At 36.4% G+C, this 20,763-nt stretch overlaps 1 protein-coding gene and 1 non-coding gene across 6 annotated transcripts in view; one reads left to right on the top strand and one right to left on the bottom strand.

Moving 5' to 3' along the window:
* KIAA1328 (KIAA1328 ortholog) overlaps nt 1–20,763 on the bottom strand; it is a 357,595-nt gene that overhangs the window by 184,608 nt on the left and 152,224 nt on the right. The gene's annotated exons all lie outside the window — the stretch shown is intronic.
* LOC116642900 lies at nt 13,015–13,082 on the top strand. Its single transcript, XR_004301428.1, has one exon. It is a non-coding gene; the product is annotated as a small nucleolar RNA SNORD2 (small nucleolar RNA).

Genomic DNA, 20,763 nt, shown 5'->3' on the forward strand with positions numbered 1-20,763 from the left:
CACATTCTCCCCCCCCCCTTTTTTTTTATTTCTCTTCATTCTTTTTTCAACCAACTTCTTATCAATTCCTTTTGTGAAATCTTTTATAATTTTCATCTTTACAGTCATATTCCATCCCTTCATCGTATTTACCCTTATTTTTGTACATATGTAAGTTTTTTTTCTTTAAAATTTTGGGAGGCAGTTTCTTCTAACAGACCAAAATATGCCCCAAATCTAGTGTGTGGTACTGATCTATTCACCAGCCTGATCATATTTGATCATATTCTTTTTTTTCTTTTTCTTTTCCTTTTTTTTTTTTCTTTTTTCTTTCTTTCTCTTTCTTTTCCCCCGGTTTCAGGTCTCTTCTGATTTGTTTAGTGTATATTTTTCTGGGGTCACTGTTACCCTGTTAGCATTTTGTTCTCTCATTCATCTGTTCTCCTCTGGACAAAATGACAAGATGGAAAAACTCACCTCAAAAAAAAAGAACAAGAGGGAGTACCGACTGCCAGGGACCTAATCAATACGGACATTAGTAAGATGTTGGAACTAGAGTTCAGAATGACGATTATAAAGATACTAGCTGGGCTTGAAAAAAGCATGGAAGATACTAGAGAAACTCTTTCTGGAGAAATAAAAGAACTAAAATCTAACCAAGTCGAAATCAAAAAGGCTATTAATGAGGTGCAATCAAAAATGGAGGTTCTAACTGCTAGGATAAATGAGGCAGAAGAAAGAATTAGTGATATAGAAGACCAAATGATGGAGAATAAAGAAGCTGAGAAAAAGAGAGATAAACAACTACTGGATCATGAGGGCACAATTCGAGAGATAAGCGATACCACAAGACGAAACAACATCAGAATAATCAGGATCCCAGAAGAAGAAGAAAGAGAGAGGGGCAGAAGGTATATTGGAGCAAATTGTAGCAGAGAACTTCCCTAATTTGGGGAAGGAAACAGCCATCAAAATCCAGGAGGCACAGAGAACCCCCCTCAAAATCAATAAAAATAGGTCAACACCCCGACATCTAATAGTAAAACTTACGAGTCTCAGAGACAAAGAGAAAATCCTGAAAGCAGCTCGGGACAAGAGGTCTGTAACCTACAATGGTAGAAACGTTAGATTGGCAACAGACCTATCCACAGAGACCTGGCAGGCCAGAAAGGACTGGCATGATATATTGAGAGCACTAAACGAGAAAAATATGCAGCCAAGAATACTATATTTAGCTAGGCTGTCAATGAAAATAGAAGGAGAGATAAAAAGCTTCCAGGACAAACAAAAACTATAAGAATTTGCAAACACAAAACCAGCCCTACAAGAAATATTGACAGGGGTCCTCTAAGCAAAGAGAGCGCCTAAAAGTAACATAGACCAGAAAGGAACAGAGACAATATACAGTAACAGTCACCTTATAGGCAATACAATGGCACTAAATTCATATCTTCCAATAGTTACCCTGAATGTAAATGGGCTAAATGCCCCAATCAAAAGATACAGGGTATCAGATTGGATAAAAAAACAAGACCCATCGATATGCTGACTGCAAGACTCATTTTAGACCCAAAGACACCTCCAGATTGAAAGTGAGGAGGTGGAAAACCATTTACCATGCTAATGGACACCAAAAGAAAGCTGGGGTGGCAATCCTTATATCAGACACATTAGATTTTATTTTATTTTTTTTAAGATTTACTTATTTATTTGACAGAGAGAGACACAGCGAGAGAGGGAACATAAGCAGGGGGAGTGGGAGAGGGAGAAGCAGGCTTCCTGCTGAGCAGAGAGCCTGATGGGGGGTTCGATCCCAGGACCCTGGGATCATGACCTGAGCCGAAGGCAGACGCTTAACGACTGAGCCACCCATGCACCCCAGGCAAATTAGATTTTAAACCAAAGACTATAATAAGAGATGAGGAAAGACACTCTATCATACTTAAAGGGTCTATCGAACAAGATTTAACAATTGTAAATATCTATGCCCCTAACATGGGAGCAGCCAATTATATAAGCCAATTAATAACAAAAGCAAAGAAACACATCAACAACAATACAATAATAGTAGGGGACTTTAACACCCCCCTCACTGAAATGGACAGATCATCTAAGCAAAAGATCAACAAGGAAGTAAAGACTTTAAATGACACATGGGACCAAATGGACTTCACAGATATATTCAGAACATTCCATCCCAAAGCAACAGAATACACATTCTTCTCTAGTGCCCATGGAACATTCTCCAGAATAGATCACATCCTAGGTCACAAATCAGGTCTCAACCGGGACCAAAAGACTGAGATCCTTCCATGCATATTTTTGGACCACAATGCTTTGAAACTAGAACTCAATCACAAGAGGAAAGTTGGAAAGAACTCAAATACATGGAGGCTAAAGAGCATCCTACTAAAGAATGAATGGGTCAACCAGGAAATTAAACAAGAATTAAAAAAATTCATGGAAACCAATGAAAATGAAAACATATCTGTTCAAAATCTTTGTGCTGCAGGAAAGGCAGTCCTAAGAGGAAAGTATATAGCAATACAAGCCTTTCTCAAGAAACAAGAAAGGTCTCAAATACACAACCTAACCCTACACCTAAAGGATCTGGAGAAAGAACAGCAAATCAAGCCTAAACCCAGCAGGAGAAGAGAAATATAATAAAGATCAGAGCAGAAATCAATGAAATAGAAACCAAAAGAACAGTAGAACAGATCAACGAAACTAGGAGCTGGTTCTCTGAAAGAATTAACAAGATTGATAAACCCCTGGCCAGACTTAATCAAAAAGAAAAGAGAAAGGACCCAAATAAATAAAATCATGAATGAAAGAGATCACAACCAACACCAAAGAAATACAAACACTTATAAGAACATATTATGAGCAACTATATGCCAGCAAATTAGATAATCTGGAAGAAATGGATGCATTCTTAGAGATGTATAAACTACCAAAACTGAACCAGGAAGAAATGGAAAACCTGAACAGACCCATAACCACTAAGGAAATTGAAGCAGTCATCAAAAATCTCCCAACAAACAAGAGCCCAGGGACAGATGGCTTCCCAGGGGAATTCTACCAAACATTTAAAGAAGAATTAATACCTATTCTTCTGAAACTGTTTCAAAAAATAGAAATGGAAGGAAAACTTCCAAACTCATTTTATGAGGCCAGCATTACCTTGATCCCAAAATCAGACAAAGACCCCATCAGAAAGGAGAATTACAGACCAATATCCCTGATGAACATGGATGCAAAAATTCTCACCAAAATACTAGCCAATAGGAACCAACAGTACATTAAAAGGATTATTCACCACAACCAAGCGGGATTTATTCCTGGGCTGCAAGGTTGGTTTAACATACGCAAATCAATCAGTGTGATACAATCCATTAATAAAAGAAAGAACAAGAACCATATGATCCTCTCAATAGATGCAGAAAAAGCATTTGACAAAGTACAGCATCCTTTCTTGATCAAAACTCTTCAGAGTATAGGGATAGAGGGTACGTACCTCAATATCATAAAAGCCATCTATGAAAAACCCACAGCGAATATCATTCTCAATGGGGAAAAACTGAGAGCTTTCCCCCTAAGGTCAGGAACACAGCAGGGATGTCCACTATCACCACTGCTACTCAACATAGTACTAGAAGTCCTAGCCACAGCAATCAGACAACAAAAAGAAATAAAAGGCATCCAAATTGGCAAAGAAGAAGTCAAACTCTCACTCTTTGCAGATGATATGATACTTTATGTGGAAAACCCAAAAGACTCCACCCCAAAACTGCTAGAACTCATACAGGAATTCAGTAAAGTGGCAGGATATAAAATCAATGCACAGAAATCAGTGGCATTTCTATACACCAACAAGACAGAAGAAAGAGAAATTAAGGAGTTGATTCCATTTACAATTGCACCCAAAACCGTAAGATACCTAGGAATAAATCTAACCAAAGAGGCAAAGAATCTGTACTCAGAAAACTATAAAATACTCATGAAAGAAATTGAGGAAGACACAAAGAAATGGAAAAACGTTCCATCTCATGGATTGGAAGAACAAATATTGTGATGATGTCAATGCTACCTAGAGCAATCTACACATTTAACGCAATCCCTATCAAAATACCATCCACTTTTTTCAAAGAAATGGAACAAAGAATCCTAAAATTTGTATGGAACCAGAAAAGACCCCGAATAGCCAGAGGAATGTTGAAAAAGAAAAGCAGAGCTGGCGGCATCACAATTCTGGACTTCAAGCTCTATTACAAAGCTGTAATCATCAAGACAGTATGGTACTGGCACAAAAACAGACACATAGATCAATGGAACAGAACAGAGAGCCCAGAAATGGACCCTCAACTCTATGGTCAACTAATCTTCGACAAAGCAGGAAAGAATGTCCGATGGAAAAAAGACAGTCTCTTCAACAAATGGTGTTGGGAAAATTGGACAGCCACATGCAGAAGAATGAAACTGGACCATTTCCTTACCCCACACACAAAAATAGACTCAGAATGGATGAAACACCTAAATGTGAGACAGGGATCAAAATCCTAGAGGAGAACACAGGCAGCAATCTCTTCGACCTCAGCTGCAGCAACTTCTTCCTAGAAACATCTCCAAAGGCAATGGAAGCAAGGGCAAAAATGAACTACTGGGACATCATCAAGATAAAAAGCTTTTGCACAGCAAAGGAAATAGTCAACAAAACCAAAAGACAAATGACAGAATGGAAGAAGCTATTTGCAAATGACATATCAGATAAAGAGATACTATCCAAAATCTATAAAGAACTTATCAAACTCAACACCCAAAGAACAAAGAATCCAATCAAGAAATGGGCAGAAGACATGAACAGACATTTTTCCAAAGAAGACATCCAAATGGCCAACAGACACATGAAAAAGTGCTCAACATCGCTCGGCATCAGGGAAATCCAAATCAAAACCTCAATGAGATACCACCTCACACCAGTCAGAATGGCTAAAATTAACAAGTCAGGAAACAACAGATGTTAGAGAGGATGAGGAGAAAGGGGAACCCTACCGCACTGTTGGTGGGAATGCAAGCTGGTGCAGCCACTCTGGAAAACAGTATGGAGGTTCCTCAAAAAGTTGAAAATAGAGCTACCGTACGACCCAGCAATTGCACTACTGGGTATTTACCCCAAAGATACAAAGGCAGTGATCCGAAGGGGTACGTGCACCCCCATTTTTATAGCAGCAATGTTCACAACAGCCAACCTGTGGAAAGAGCCAAGATGTCCATTGACAGATGAATGGATAAAGAAGATGTGGTATATATATACAATGGAATATTATGCAGCCATCAAAAAAATGAAATCTTGCCATTAGCAATGAAGTGGATGGAACTAGAGGGTATTATGCTGAGCAAAATAAGTCAATCAGAGAAAGACATGTATCATATGATCTCACTGATATGAGGAATTCTTAATCTCAGGAAACAAACTGAGGGTTGCTGGAGTGGTGGAGGGTGGGAGGGATGGGGTGGCTGCGTGATAGACATTGGGGAGGGTATGTGCTATGGTGAGCGCTGTGAATTGTGTAAGACTGATGAATCACAGACCTGTACCTCTGAAACAAATAATACATTATATGTTAAAAAAATAAAGTTTATAAGTGTATTCATAAACTATATAACTAATATTCATAAGTCTATCCTAGATGTCCAGCTAACTGACTTTACTTTGATGCTGCTGTCTCCCACAACTGTTTCAATTCTTCTGTCACAGCCTTAGATTTTTTCTTCTTTTTGTATTATTTGAGAAGTAATAAATGAACACAAAGGGAAAATTCAGGCATTAGGAGGAAATAAAATGAAAAGCAAAACCATCTCTGTCCCCTACTCCCAATCCCACTGACAGAGGTAGACCCTCTCCTCCATTTCTGATGTGTTACGTCTACAACTTTACTATATGTAGACTCCTATTTCTTCAATTATAGTTATATATTTATTAAGGAAATCCAGCATTTTCCTCATTGTAAAAGATGTAGAATTTAGCTCACTTATACTACTACATCCTTTAAAATTTTTCTTAGCTATGTTTTTATCTTCAGTTCTATATATTACCTTTCTAACTCAGAATAATAATTATGAGCTCTACTTGATCCATTGCTTTAGACTGTATCTCTTGACTCCCCATTCTGTAAAATGAGAAAATCAGTATCCATACTTCCTTCCACCTCTATTCCTCCCCATCATATTCCAACTTTTAACACTATGCCATCTCTCTCACATCATCAAGGTTTTAACATCTGTATTCTTTTCAGAAATAATTATTGGATCTTCCATGCTTTGTGTACAGTCTTATTATGAAAACAGAAATTCTACAAACACATAAAATAGGTAAATACTTGTTACAGCAGACACAGGACATGTGATTAGATTAATAGAAAGCAAGAAGTCAGCATATGGTCACCAAACCAGATACTCGAAAGGGAGTATTCTAAATGTAGAGGTCAATGACATCGCTTTCTAACATTTAACTCCTCAGAATCACATCTCATTTTGGTTTACGTTATTTTGAACCATGACTTTCTTGTTCAGCTTTTCATTTTTACTACATTTCTAAGTACCTCTTTCTCCTAGTTGGTAAGAATACTTGCTATTCCCTCGGCTCAGAACATTCTTCCTAGGCTCTTCATATGCTGGCTTTTAATATTTGAGGTCTCGCCTCAAGTGATATCTCCTCACCAAAGGATTGCAGCTGTTTAATCATTATTTGTAGAAATGCTCAATTAAATGCTGATTTGCTCTCAAGTAGTTTCTTTCCAGAACTGCTGCATGGCTGTTCTCCAGCAAAATTAAAAAGGGATCCAGGAAAGATGAACGTACAGCATTTAAGAAACACTGGAACTAACCCCAAAGTAAGGCCTAAGGAAAGGCTACATGCGGGAAAAAAATGCAATTGGACCCTTGCCTCACACCAATCCCCCAAATCAATTCCAGATGAATTATAAACCTGCATATCAAAGACAGAACTATAAAACATTTAGAAGATGATGTACAAGAGTATTTTATGCCTTGGAGGAGAGAAGGACCCAAAAAGCAAAAATCATAAAAGATGATAAATTCAACTGTTTTAAAATTAAGAACTTCTATTTATCAAAAACACCATAAAGACAGTGAAAGATAAGCCATAAACTGGCCAAGGATGTTTGTAACACATATAACCAACAAAGGAAAACATTCAGATTATGTGAAGAACTTTTATAAATCAATATGAAAAGACAAACTATCCAAGAGAAAAGTGGACAAAACCTGACTAGGCATTTCACAGAAAAGGAAAAGGATAATATACATATGAAAGGTGCTCGACTCCCCTCGTCGTAGTCTGAGAAATACAAATGAAAATGACTATGAGATGCCCTTTGTGGTAGACTGTTATACTGGTGGCCCCTGGAAAACCACACCTCCCAGTAGTCCCTTCCTGCTGACTCTAGTCTGGGCCAGTTACTCACTTTTTTTTTTTTTTTAAGATTTTATGTATTTATTTGACAGAGGTAGAGAGAGAGCACAAGTAGGCAGAACTGCAGGCAGAGGGAGCGGGAGAAGCAGGCTCCTCGCCGAGCAGAGAGCCCGATGCGGGGCTCGATGCCAGGACCCCGGGATCATGACCTGAGCTGAAGGCAGACGCTTAACTGACTGAGCCACCCAGGCGCCCCAAGTTCCTCAATTTAACCAACAGACACTTTGCCAGTTGTGGACCAAATCTGGAAAAAGATTTGGCAGCTTCCATTCTTGCAGGAGGCCCTGAACCTGCAGGTAAGAAGTCTAGCTACTTTGCCAGATGAACTATAGGGAGAGGCTACCTGGGGAGAGAAAGAAAGGCCCAGCCATGCCAGTGTCATAGTTAACAGCCAGTTGCATGAGCCTCATGGGTGACCACAGGCAAGATCAGCAGAACAAGCGCATAGCTGAACCTAGCTCAAACTGCAGAATGTTAGTTGTTTGTCTAAGTTTCGGGGTAGTCTGTTAAGCAGCAATAGATAACTAAAACTAAAAGTTATTTTACTCTTTTTGTCTTCCAAAAACCTGGAAGGTAAAAAAGTTGTCAAATACACTGAGGAAAAAAATCCATTCAGTATTTTTTTTTAAAGATTTTATTTATTTACTTGAGAGAGAGAGAGAGAGAGAGCGCATGAGCAGGGGAGAGAGAGAAGCAGACTCCCCACTAAGCAGGAAGCTGGACGTGGGGCTCAATCCCAGGACCCCAGGATCATGACCTGAGCTGAAGCTGAGCCACCCATGTGCCTCCAATTCAGTAAAATCTTAAGACTTTTTTTTGGCCACATATACTACTAATTATTTATGGTTAGTTAACTAAATTTCCAGATATTTATTAGATGCCTTTTGGCACAGAGAGGAATTAATGTGGAAGAAAAATTGTCAAGATTCAAATAATAAAAGACCGATTCTAAATCTTAATTGCCAACTAAAATGGAATGATTAAGCCATGTTACACCCAACAGAACACTATGAAGCCATTAGGGAAAACACCAAGATATAATGTTAAGTGACAAATACAGAACCCAAAATTGTTAGTACACAATGATTAGAATTATACTTTTCAAATACACAGGTAAAAATCATAAGGATTATGAATTTTTTCTTAACCTGCTTTCCAATTTTATTATAATATAGTTAAACTAATTTTACAATTTAAAATAAATATATCTTTTAATAAATGAAGGACCAACGAATGAATGGATAGAATAGGTAAGAATGAGGAGTAAGGGGAGCTATGAATTTTTTTGAAGATCTAGAAATCACTATTAACTGTTAGCATAAGGAGCTACCTCAGTTGAGGGCAAAGCAAAGGCTGCCATTCCCATCAGCAGTATCTAGTATTAATATGTTATTTTTTCTCTCAATAAGCACCTGTGATTTATCAATATCTACCATTTCAAAACATTTTTATATTCTTCAAACACATATTTCCACTTCAGGGAATTTACTCAACACTTGTAAACATATTTAAAACTATATGTACAAGAATGTTCACTGCAGTATTCTTTGTAATAGGAGCAAATTAGGAAGAATCGTGTGTCAACAAGATTGATTAAATAAATTATGATACAGCTATACACTAAAATACAGAATGGACCTTAAAAAGGATGCCATGAATACATGTATGTACTCCACTGGAAAATATATGCAACATATTATTAAGAAAATAAAATTCTAAAAATTGCATGTATAGAATTAACCTACTTTTCTAAAATTACAGTATTAGATCTGCAGAGAAGAAAATCTGGAGCAGTATACATTAAAGTTAACAGTAGTTACTTCTGAGAAGGAGATTACAGAGGACTTGGAATTAATATACCATAAATTTTTGAATTGCTTGAATATTCTAAGACCAAAATGTGTTAGCATAACAATAACAAAGAAACAATAAACTATCTTAAAAGAAACTGTCTTTCCTGGTTTGTGTTCACTTTCTAATTCCTTAGCTTTTTCTGGGAGTTCCTGGGGCTGAACCTCTCTTCTTAATGATTTAAAGAAATCAAAGAGCCATGTTTAGATGGGAATAAAAGCAGAAAAAACTGGGGGAAAAAACTGAGTGGGGGCTTCTGTCTGTCCCTATAGATTTACCCACATTGTCTCCTTGATGCCCTGTCCTAGGGCAAATGCTAGTCTGGACGGACCACAGATCAGAGCTTAGGCAGCAATTCTGACAAACCCAAATAACAGGTGGACATAGCAATCCATTTTATCAAGGATCCCTTTTCCTTGTGCTTTAAACCAAATGAACACTGGGGGTTACAAAAATTTTATTCTTAGAAGATGAAAAAACCCTTTATTCACCAATCTCAATTTCATTCTCAAAGTACTCAGTGCTGGTGAATATAGTACCTCAGGACTGACAGAAATGAAAGCCAGGTGTGATAATTAATCCCTAAACTGACATAATAATTCGGGTTGAATGTTATAAGCACAAAAGATGAATAACTAAACATAGGGACATTCTCAAGCAGATGATGTTTTCGGTTTTCACCAGAACCTACTTCACAATCTCAAAAAAAACCAAACCAAACAAAATCAATTCTAACAATAATAATCATAACAATTGGGAAGGGATTGTATAGCATGTACTGCATGCAAGGTAAAAATGTATTTGTTTTACATTTATTAATTCATTCGATCCTGGCAGAAACCCTATAAGTTATAGTCTCTACATTTTTCCGCATTTTGCAGAAGAGGAAATTGAAGCTTGCTAATGTTAAGTAACTTCCCCAAGGTCACAGTAAGTGGTAGAGCTTACTGTATAAAAACCTAAACATTCTGGTTCCGAAGTTCATGCTCTTAGCTGGCATTCAGAAGGAATCCTTGAGGAATGAGCAGAAAAATGTCTTGTCTACCAAATAGCAGGCCCTAGAGCAAGACTATAAATATAAATCAGTACCCCCAAATTTAGCTTGAAGAAGCAGAATGCTGTAGTTTGTCAAATGGTCACTTATAAAATCTTTCACACACACAATATTTAAAAACCATGAACTGTAATCTAGGATATAGCCAAATGCCTAACACTTCTAGCTCACAGTGATGGCTGTCTATTTACTGGTCAGGAGAGTAGTAATGCAGAGTAAACGGGTGAGTATGCACAATATCTAGCTATATCCTGTTAACAGGCATGGCAAAAAAAGATTTAAAAAGTGGAAATTTCAGGTTTAATAGCTATTTCTTAATATATATTCACTTATATAAAGATGTCATAGTTAAAAACATTTAAAAGTCATCTGGAGAAAAGATTCACATAAAATTTATTTTTAGAAACTGATATTCAGCCTATTGCCATCAGAGTTGATTGCTCTTATATGTAAACTTCATTCAAGTTTCTGCAGGTTTGAAAATACAAAGACTGACATTTAAAGCCTGTGTAATATGTCATTAAAAAGCAATTAAAATGGGAACATTTCTACTTGTCAGGAATATACAGTTTGTTAGGTAATGACTATAGTAACTGTTTACAAGTTCCTTTTATGAGTATTAAATATATCATGTACTCTTAAATATATTACAGGGGAAAAGATAAAGCTGAACCAGGGCTGGAGAATTTACTTGGGTCACAATAAGTCCAGGCAACTAAAACTTTAAAGAAAAATCATGCAGTTCTTCTTTTTTGTTTTTTTAAATAGCTTTATTGAGGTATAACTGATATGCAATAAACTATACATATTTAAATTGTACAAGTTGATCGGTGTTGGCATATGTATATACCCAGGAACCATCACCACAATCAAGATAACAAACTCCATCACCTGCAAAAGTCTCTTTGTGTCCCCCTGTAACCTCTTGTACTCGCTCACTACTCCTGCGCCTGATGAACTAGGCGAACACTAATCTACTGTCATTAGAGATTATTTGGGTTTTTCTAGAGTTTTATGATGGAATTATACAGTTTGTAATCTTTTAAGTCTGGATTCTTTAACTCAGCTTAATTATTTTGACCTTTATCCATGTTTTTGCATGTATTAGCAGTTCCTTTTTATTGCTGAGTAGCATTCCATTATATGGATATACCACAACTTGTTCATCAGTGCATCTGCTAATAACATGTGGGTTGTTTCAAGTTTGGGGCTATAAAAAATAAACTGCTGTGAACAATAGTAGTGGATGCATGCTTTTATTTCTCTTGGGTAAATACCAAGTAAAATGGATGGTCATATAGTAGGTGTATGTTTTACTTAGACCTCTGCAAAGTTGTACAATTTTACATTCCTATCAGCAGTGCATGAGAGTTCCAGTTCCTTCACATCTTTCACAGGGTAAGCTTTTAAAATTCTGGCCAATAGCCAAATTACTTATAGCTGTGTAGTGGTACATTACTGTGATTTTTATGTTCATTTCCCTAATTGTTAATGATACTGAGCATCTTTTCACGTGCTTATTTGCCATCTATACATCTACTCTTGTGAAGCATCTGTCCTAATCTTTTGCCTGTTGTTTTAATTCAGTGGTTTGTTTCCTTGTTATTGAGTTTTTTTAGTTCTTTTTATATTCTGGAGGAATCCTTTATCAGATAATTGAATTCCAACTGCTTTCTCTCAACCTGTGGCTTGTCTTTTCATTCTTTTAACAGAGCTTTTTGAATAACAAGTTTTTAATTTTGATGAAGCTCAATTTCTCATTTGATTCTTTTATGGATTGTGCTTCTGGTGTTGTAGCTAATGAGTCTATGACTAACCCAAGGTTGTAAAGATTTTCCCCTGGAAGTTTTATAGTTTTTGGTTTTACATTTATGTCTATGATCCATAAGAGAAGATCTAACTGGAATACTCTACCTAATGCCCCATGAATTATTAACTTTATCCCTCGGGTTGATAGGAGCAGGCAATATTCCCAAGTATTATTTTACTTATATTAATTCGGAAATGAAACAATCACTTTCTTTGAAAAGTTTCTATCCCTTGCTCCTGACCAATTAGGTTTTCCTTGTTAGTCAGAATTAACTCCAAAATAATAGTACTTATTACTACCTCTTTACCATCATTTAGGCCAAACATCATTACATATTCCAAATTTACAAGAGGAAATCTTCTAGCATATACCCAATGTTATATATTCAGGAGTCCCTAGTACTATCTTATTTCCATGGCAACCTTTACTTGGTTTTTAGGGTGGCATCATCTACTTCCTATTCTGTAGACTCCTACAATATACATTACTTCCATATTTATTTCCTATTATCTTTACCCAAATGCTTTTAACTATGATTCTGGTTTCTTTATTCTTAAATTCTTAAATCATTTGTAAGTGCGAGTTGACATTGATTTAGACCATCTGCTTCTATAATGCCTGCAGTTTATATTTGTGATAGACGTTCTCTTAGGTGCTATACTTCACCCTAAGGTTTCTGAGTCTTCAGAAGCATATTGATAAGCATTCGTGCTATCTTCTTTCAAGGCAATACTAGCCTGGTTAAGGGAGAAAGAAATCTGTGGTTAAAGGCTCAGAGGCAGCTATGATACCATACTCTTGGAGAACTGAGGAAAATAAATCCCAAAATAAAAAAACAGTGGCAACATTCGAGACTGACCTGTAATGAAGAGAATACTCATTGCTCATCACTTGATAAAAGAAATAACAACAGCAGTGGCAAAGATTAAGAGGAAAGATTTGCTGCTGTAGCCTACAAGAAGTTGAAATAGGGGTGCCTGGGTGGCTCAGTTGGTTAAGCATCTGCCTTTGGCTCAGTTCATGATCCCCGGGGTCCTGGGATGGAGCCCTACATCAGGCTCCCTGCTCAGCAGGGAGTCTGCTTCTCCCTCTCCCTCTGCTCCTCTCCCCCCACCCTTGTGCTCACTCTCTCATGCTCTCTCTCAAATAAATAAATAAAATCTTAAAAAAAAAAAGCTGAAATAGCCCCATTAGACAAAAGAGTAGGTGTGTAGTACATTACATTTCTATTAATCTCTAAGGAACACTAATGTTCAACAAAAAGCTAGTAAAGAGACTAGACAAAAGGGAAGTTAAAAATAGGTTAAAAGTTCCAACTCTGAATGTTGATTGCGGCATATACAGATGCAGAAAAGAGTTAACACAGCAGGCCCGAGACTGCTATCCTTAGAAAACCCTGTTTGCAAGGCTGGCCCTTGGTTGCCAGTACGGAAACTGGATTTTGGGAGGATTCTCAACATTCCCTAATGAATAATGGTATTTTACCAGGCCCAAAAGGTTTGTAGAAACAATATAGTTTATGCTGAACATCTGCTTTCCTTCTGTAAGTCTGGAAATCAGTACATGCTAGGCAAAGGGTACCTATATGACCAGCCCTCAATAAAAACCTCAGCACTGAGTCTCTAATGAGCTTCCTTGGTAGAGAGCACCCCATACATGTTAGATGCTGGAGAAATTAAGTGCATCCTGTGTGACTCCACGTGGGCAATATTCTTACAAGATTGTATCTGATTTCCTCCAAACTTCATCCCATGTACCTTTTCCCTTTGTTGATTTTGCTTTATATCCTTTCACTGTAAAAAATCAGCTATGAATGACTTTATGTTGAGTCTCATGGATCCTCCCAGTGAATCACCAAACCATTCCCTAGTGGGGTGGTCATGGAAACCCTGATACCCGATTTCTGGGTTTAATAGATTAATATGGCCCCTTGCTTAAAAAGATGTGAAGTGCAGGTGGTACTCAGTTCCAGCTGGGTGTTCTCCTCTATGAGACTGTGCTCTCAGTACTCGGGCAAATACTCTGAAAGAAGAGCACCAGCAAGCAAGATTCATTTACGTAGCAGAGTGAGGGTAGAGAAAAAAACAGCAGGCACTCAATCTGTCAAGCATGTAGGCTTTTATCAAGCACTTATTTCATGCCCAAAGCAGAGCAAAATGCTTAAGCCTAAACATCTTTTTGAGAACAATGAACACTGCACAAAGGTGTAAGCCAAAGAAAGCAACAGATTTATGAATCAACAGAGCATTAACCTGAAAAAGTTAGTGCCTTGATTCAATCTGGAAGAAGAACTGAAGTTATCAACATGGTTAGCTATTGATACACAGTGAAAGACGGAGGAACACTGGACTGAGGCCTCAGTGCTAACCAGTGCTGTATTTGGGGAGACACACAAGTCACCTTTTATGTTTATACTTCCTTCTAGCCTATTCTCTTAACATGTTGCCTCCATAAGTACTATATTTATATCTGACTGATTAAAAAGCATGATTCTCACTCTTAAAAATATTAATAAGTAAGCAGGAAGATATAACACTCTCTGTTTATCAGGGCTTTTTTTTAATCAATATTCTATTTGAAATGAAGTAAATTGTCTTAGCAAGGCAGAAATCACTCATATGGCCTGGGAGATTAAGATCATATAACAACACAAGTCAAACGTTGAACTCCAATTCCTAAATTTACCTGACTGCTTCACTCTCATGGATTTCCTCCAGATTCAGCATCACAAGATTTACAGCTGGAAGGAATCTTAGGTAACATCAAGACTATTCCAGTGTTTGACAAAAGAGACTAAATGTTCTCCTCCTATGGCATTTAAAATAGAATATCTTGCATTGTTTTCTTTCTATCCATCTACCCAACTATCCACCCTTCCTTCCCTTCTTTCCTACTTCTCCTGTCCTTATATCCATTCTGTCTCTTTAATCAGAGTAAGTAATTAAAAGGGAAGTCCTCCATCTAATTCAGGTTTTTGGTAGCTAATGTTGTAACCTGTAAAAATCAGTCTAGCAATGATTATATTTAATTGTGACATTCGAATTTTCATTGAATTTGATTAACTATTATTCAACAATAAAATCTGCTACCAGTGGAAAGGTAAAAACATATGCAATATACCACAGATTCTTTCTGAAAAGGACAGAGCTCCCACAAGCTAACAAGCCCAGCTGTGCCTAGTTTCTCTCTTTAAGCAATAAACTTACTGATTATGGGAACTTATAAACTTCTCATACCTAGGCATTAGCCACCACTCCAGGTAGTCAGTAGCCATGTGTGGCTATTAAAATTAATTAAAATTAAATTAAAAATTCAGTCTCATTAGCCACATTTCAAGTGCTCAAATGTTACCATATTGGACAACGCACACATAGAACAGTTCCATATAATCACAGAGAGTTCTACTGGACAGCACTGCTCTAGGAGGTGTTCTGCTAACAGGGTACTTAGATTCACAAGTGATTTCTCTGTTTTTCCTTTTTTTGCTTATATTCCCATGTACTTCATTCAGAGGCTTTCTACATGACAAATAGTAAGCATATATCTAAGACACATATAAAAAATAAACAACAGAGTTTTTAAAGTAGCCATGTGGTAGGACTTTAAAATTATTATTCCTCTAAAAGACATAGGTTTGGCCATTAATCCTAACTGAAGGGGAATAAAAACTTTATTTTTTTAAATTATTTTTTTTATTTGGAAAAGTTATTTAGGAACAATATCAACTGGGTAAAGACAGTCAAAAGGTACAGCTTCCAGTTATAAGAAAATTAAGTTCTGAAGATATAATGTACAACATGATGACTGTGGTTACCAATACTGTATTATACATTTGAAAGTTGCTAAGAGAGTAGATCCTAAAGGTACTCATCCCAACAAGAAAAAATTTGTCACTATGTGAGGGGATGCACAATAACTTAATGTGGTAATCATTTTGTAATATATACATAGATCAAATCATTATGTTGTACATCTTAAACTTACATAATGTTATATGTCAATTATATCTCAATTATGCTAGAAAAAGAAGAATATGAGTAAGTGAAAAAAATGAGAAGAAAAAAAGGATATCAAACAATAAAAAAGTTCTAACAACAAACTCATACACCCTTTACCCATACAACATTAAACTCATACACCCTTTACCCAGACTTACATATTATTACATTACACCCCATTTTCTTCATCATTTGCATATTTAGACATTCACACACACACATACGTAATATTTTTGAGGTGCTCGAGAGTAACTTACATACATCATGACCCTTTATCCCCACACACTTCAGTGGCCATTTCTTATGAATAGGAATATTCTCTTACATAACCACAGCACAGTTATAAATTCCATAAATTTTATCTAATCTACCATCAACATTCTGATTTCATCAGATGACCTAATAATGTTCTCTATGTTCTATTCCTACCAACAGTATAGGATATAGTCTAGAGTCAGATACTGCATTTAATTGTCATCTCTCTCTCTCTCTTTTTAAAGATTTTATTTATTTATTTATTTATTTTTAAAGATTTTATTTATTTATTTGACAGAGAGATAGAAGAGCACAAGCAGAGGGAATGGCAGAGGGAGAAGGAGAAGCAGGCTCTGCACTGAGCAGGGAGCCTGATGCGGGACTCAATCCCAGGACCCTGGGATCATGACCTGAGCCGAAGACAGACGCTTAACCATCTGAGCCACCCAGGCACCCTAAAGATTTTATTTTTTGACAGAGAGAGACAGCGAGAGAGGGAACACAAGCAGGGGGAGTGGGAGGGAGAAGCAGGCTTCCCGCCAAGCAGGGAGCCCGATATGGGGCTTGATCCCAAGACGTTGGGATCATGACCTGAGCCAAAGGCAGACACTTAACGACTGAGCCACCCAGGCGCCCCTAATTGTCATATCTCTTAGTTCTCTTTTAATCTGGAATATTTCCACAGCTTTTGTCCTTTATGATATTTTAATTTTTGAAGTGTATAGTCCCCTCCCTCATTAGTAGAAGGTTCATCATTTTGTGTTTGCTGTTCCCTTGAGATTTGGATTCAGGCTCAATGGGAACACTGAATAGATGATGTGTTCTCATGATTTAATATCTGGAGACTTTTAGAGTCCACCAGTCTTTCTTGGGAGATGTTAATTTTGATCACCTGGACAATTTTTCCACACTGTATAATTACTGTTTTTTTCTTCCTTACAATTAATAAGCAGTGTAAGGGGAGACACTTAAAGACCATGCAAATATCCTGATCTTCCTTCTCATTTTCCCCTTGACTAAGCAGCCATTGATGACTCTTGCTTGATTCAATTTTTTCATGATGGCTTCAAAATAATAAATTTTCAACTTTAGCGCTTCTTCCACATATACCAGTTAGCCTTCAGCACTATACTGTAAATGAAACCCCTCCTTCCTCCTCCATCCATGTATGTATGTATGTATGTATGTATGTATGTATTACTGGTATAAACTCATGAATGTATATTTTCCCCAATAGTGTACAATTCATTTCTATTCTAAGCCATTTATTTAAGTAAGTTCTTACTATGTAATATAGTTCCTATATTAGGTGATATCATTTAAAAATGAAGTGATGACTGGGTTATTAACATAATCCCAAACTGGCTGGAAATATAAGTCCTGGTCCCAGATGACCAGAGAGTGGGGACAGGCAGAGAAGGGGAGGGGGAATGTAGAAGGCTGGATGGAAGTGTTCTCACACGAACATCAGACTCATGAAAAGAAAGGACCTGGAATGAGAGCAACCACAGGCTTTCCAGCTATAACTGTTATCCACAAATGGAAATGTCCTATTTTATGTTTTGAAAGCTGGCTTCCATTTAAGGGACCATGTATGGTTAATGAGTTAAGGTTCTGTGCAAGAAAATTCCTGAGAAATTATGATGCACAGCAAAATGGGGCTAAAACACACGTAAAAGAATGGCAAAAGGGGCAGCATTAGTTGAGTATGAATAAAATCAGGACTACAGTTCAATATAAAGATATGTCATAGTAGTGCAGCAACTACACAGTTACTTATTTTTTCCCTCACCAAAACTAAGAACTATGCAGTATTGTCTTGCATCTTCCCCTCCACTATCCAATTCAATCAGTGCTCAAAGGTTCTAAAGAAATGCAATTTTTTTTTTCAACAGTTAATTCAGAGCTGGAGGAAAGGGCATACTTGTCATTAAATAACTACCCTTGAAAAGGAGAAATCTCATGAAGTAAAAGACTTGTTTCTGCATGTGAAAATTTAGAAGTAAAATTTCCAGCTATATTCGAGATGACACTCATAGAAATTAATTTCAGTTTCAGAGTATGCTGTGCTTTAAAGACAGAAAAAGTAGAATCAGAGTGACAATCCCACTGGTTGGAAGACAGGAAAACAGCTGCAGAAAGCTCACCAGGCAGTCTTCTGAGAGTTTGTGAGGTACGTATGTCACTCAGTAGAAACAACCTTTCACACAGCAGACCCTGACACATTTGGTGGTAAAAAGAAAAAAAGTGGAGGGGCAGGTTGCACAAGGGGCAGAAAAAGTGAAGGAGAAATGAGGAATAAAAAAATAATAGAAGTTAGAATGGAAAGGACCTTAGAGCTTTTTCTTTTTCCCTCTACTTTCTCATCTTCTATCAAAGAAAATGAAAGATCAAGGTAGTTAAATGATTTATCCAAGCTCACACAACTGAGTTATAGAAAGAGCAAAAATTAGAACCCTAAACTCATTTTCAACCAAGCAGCTGAAATATAACAGCAAGAGCACTGACCTCGAGATCACAAAGTCTGGGTTTGAATTTTCACTACAACTGGCTCATTCAATGGGCCTGGGCAAGTCAGGGCACCTTATGAACGAACACTTTGAAAGAAACTCACTGGCAGTCTAAGAAAAGTGAGTTAACAGATTTCTGTGAGTAGAGACTAGATTAGCATTAACAGCTTTAAGTTAATGTTAAGAAGTCCCTAAAATAGACTGAAATGTAAGTGGTGAGACCTATAGAAACCAGAGAGAACTTATTACCTCATTACACACAAGGGATAAAATTTCAAATAATACTGAGGGTATAAACAGAGTAAATATGGGAAAAATACACTTGCATTATATTACCAGTTCTCTCCACCCCAGTCTTTGATACCAACAACAAAAGTCTAGAAGTAAGGCACTAGACTGTTTCTCTACTTAATATGGAGTTTTGAGGGTTCTTCGTATACTTTATATACAATTTTATCAGATATGCAACTTATGATGATTTTCTCAGCGTTTGTGATTTGAATTTTCATTCTCATATCAGTGTCTTTAAAAACCTCGTTCTTAATTTTGATGAAGTGCAATTTATCAATTTTCCTTTTATGAATCGTGCTTGTGGTACTGATTCTAAGAAATATTTCCTTAACTCAAGGTGAAAAGTTTGTGTTTTTTTTAAATTTTTTCTTCTAGCAATTTTATGGCTTTATGTTTTATATTTAAATTTAGGTACAACTGATTATATATCAAGTCTAATTCTGGATGCTGTATTCTGTTCCATTGATCTATTTGTTTATCTTTACATTACTACAGTGTCTTCATTACTAACTCTAAAAATAAGATCCTTCACATTTCAACATGAATTTCAGAATCAATTTCTACAAATAAAGCCTGCTGGAATTTCAGCTGGTATTGTGCTGAATCTATAGATTTGGGGAGAATTGACATATTAACAATATTGGTTTTCTCATCTATAAACATGGTATATCTTTCCATGTATTTAGGTGTTCTTTAAATTCTTTTGCAGAGTAGTTGTAGGGTATAGGTCACATTTATCTCTGAGTACTTCATATATTTTGATGCTATTACAAAATGGTATTTTAAAAAATTTAACAATTTAAAATGTTTTAAAGTTTTAATATGCTACTTTGTTGCTAATATATAGATAAACAATTGAATATAAATATTTTTACTGTGGTAAAATATATTTTTAAGTATGCAGTTCAGTGTTATTAAATAAGTAATAATGTGCAACCATCACCACCATCCATCTTTATAACTCTTTTCATTTTGTAAAACTGAAACTCTATACCCATTAAACAAGAGTCCCCACTCCCTACCCTACAGCTACTGGCAACCATTTTACTTTCTGTCTCTGATTTTGATTACTCTAAGTACCTCATACAAGTGTTATACAATTAATTTTTGTAAATTGATCTTATACCTTGCAATCTTTCTAAACTTGTATAATTTCTAGTAGTTTTTTTGGTAAAAGTCCGTGTGTACACTTACACTTTACGTAGACTTACATTTTGATCATGTTATCGTCACATAAAGGTAGTTTTAGTGCTTTTCCAATCTGTAGGTCTTTTATTTCTTTTTGCATTGGCTAGAACTTCCCATACAATATTAAATAGAAGTAGGAGAAAATTTGCCTTTCTTGATCTTTCACCATTAAAAGTACAATGCTATCTATAAATTTTTGTGAGATGCCCTTATCGGGTTAAAGACATTCTCTTCTATTCTTAGTTGTTGCAGTTTTATCATGAATGGAAGTGGATTTTCTCAAATTTTTATTTTTTACATCTAGATGTAATGTACTTTTCATTTTTTGACTG

This window comes from Phoca vitulina, unplaced genomic scaffold (assembly GCF_004348235.1).
Source record: "Phoca vitulina isolate PV1807 unplaced genomic scaffold, GSC_HSeal_1.0 scaffold24, whole genome shotgun sequence".
Classification (NCBI taxonomy): domain Eukaryota; kingdom Metazoa; phylum Chordata; class Mammalia; order Carnivora; family Phocidae; genus Phoca; species Phoca vitulina.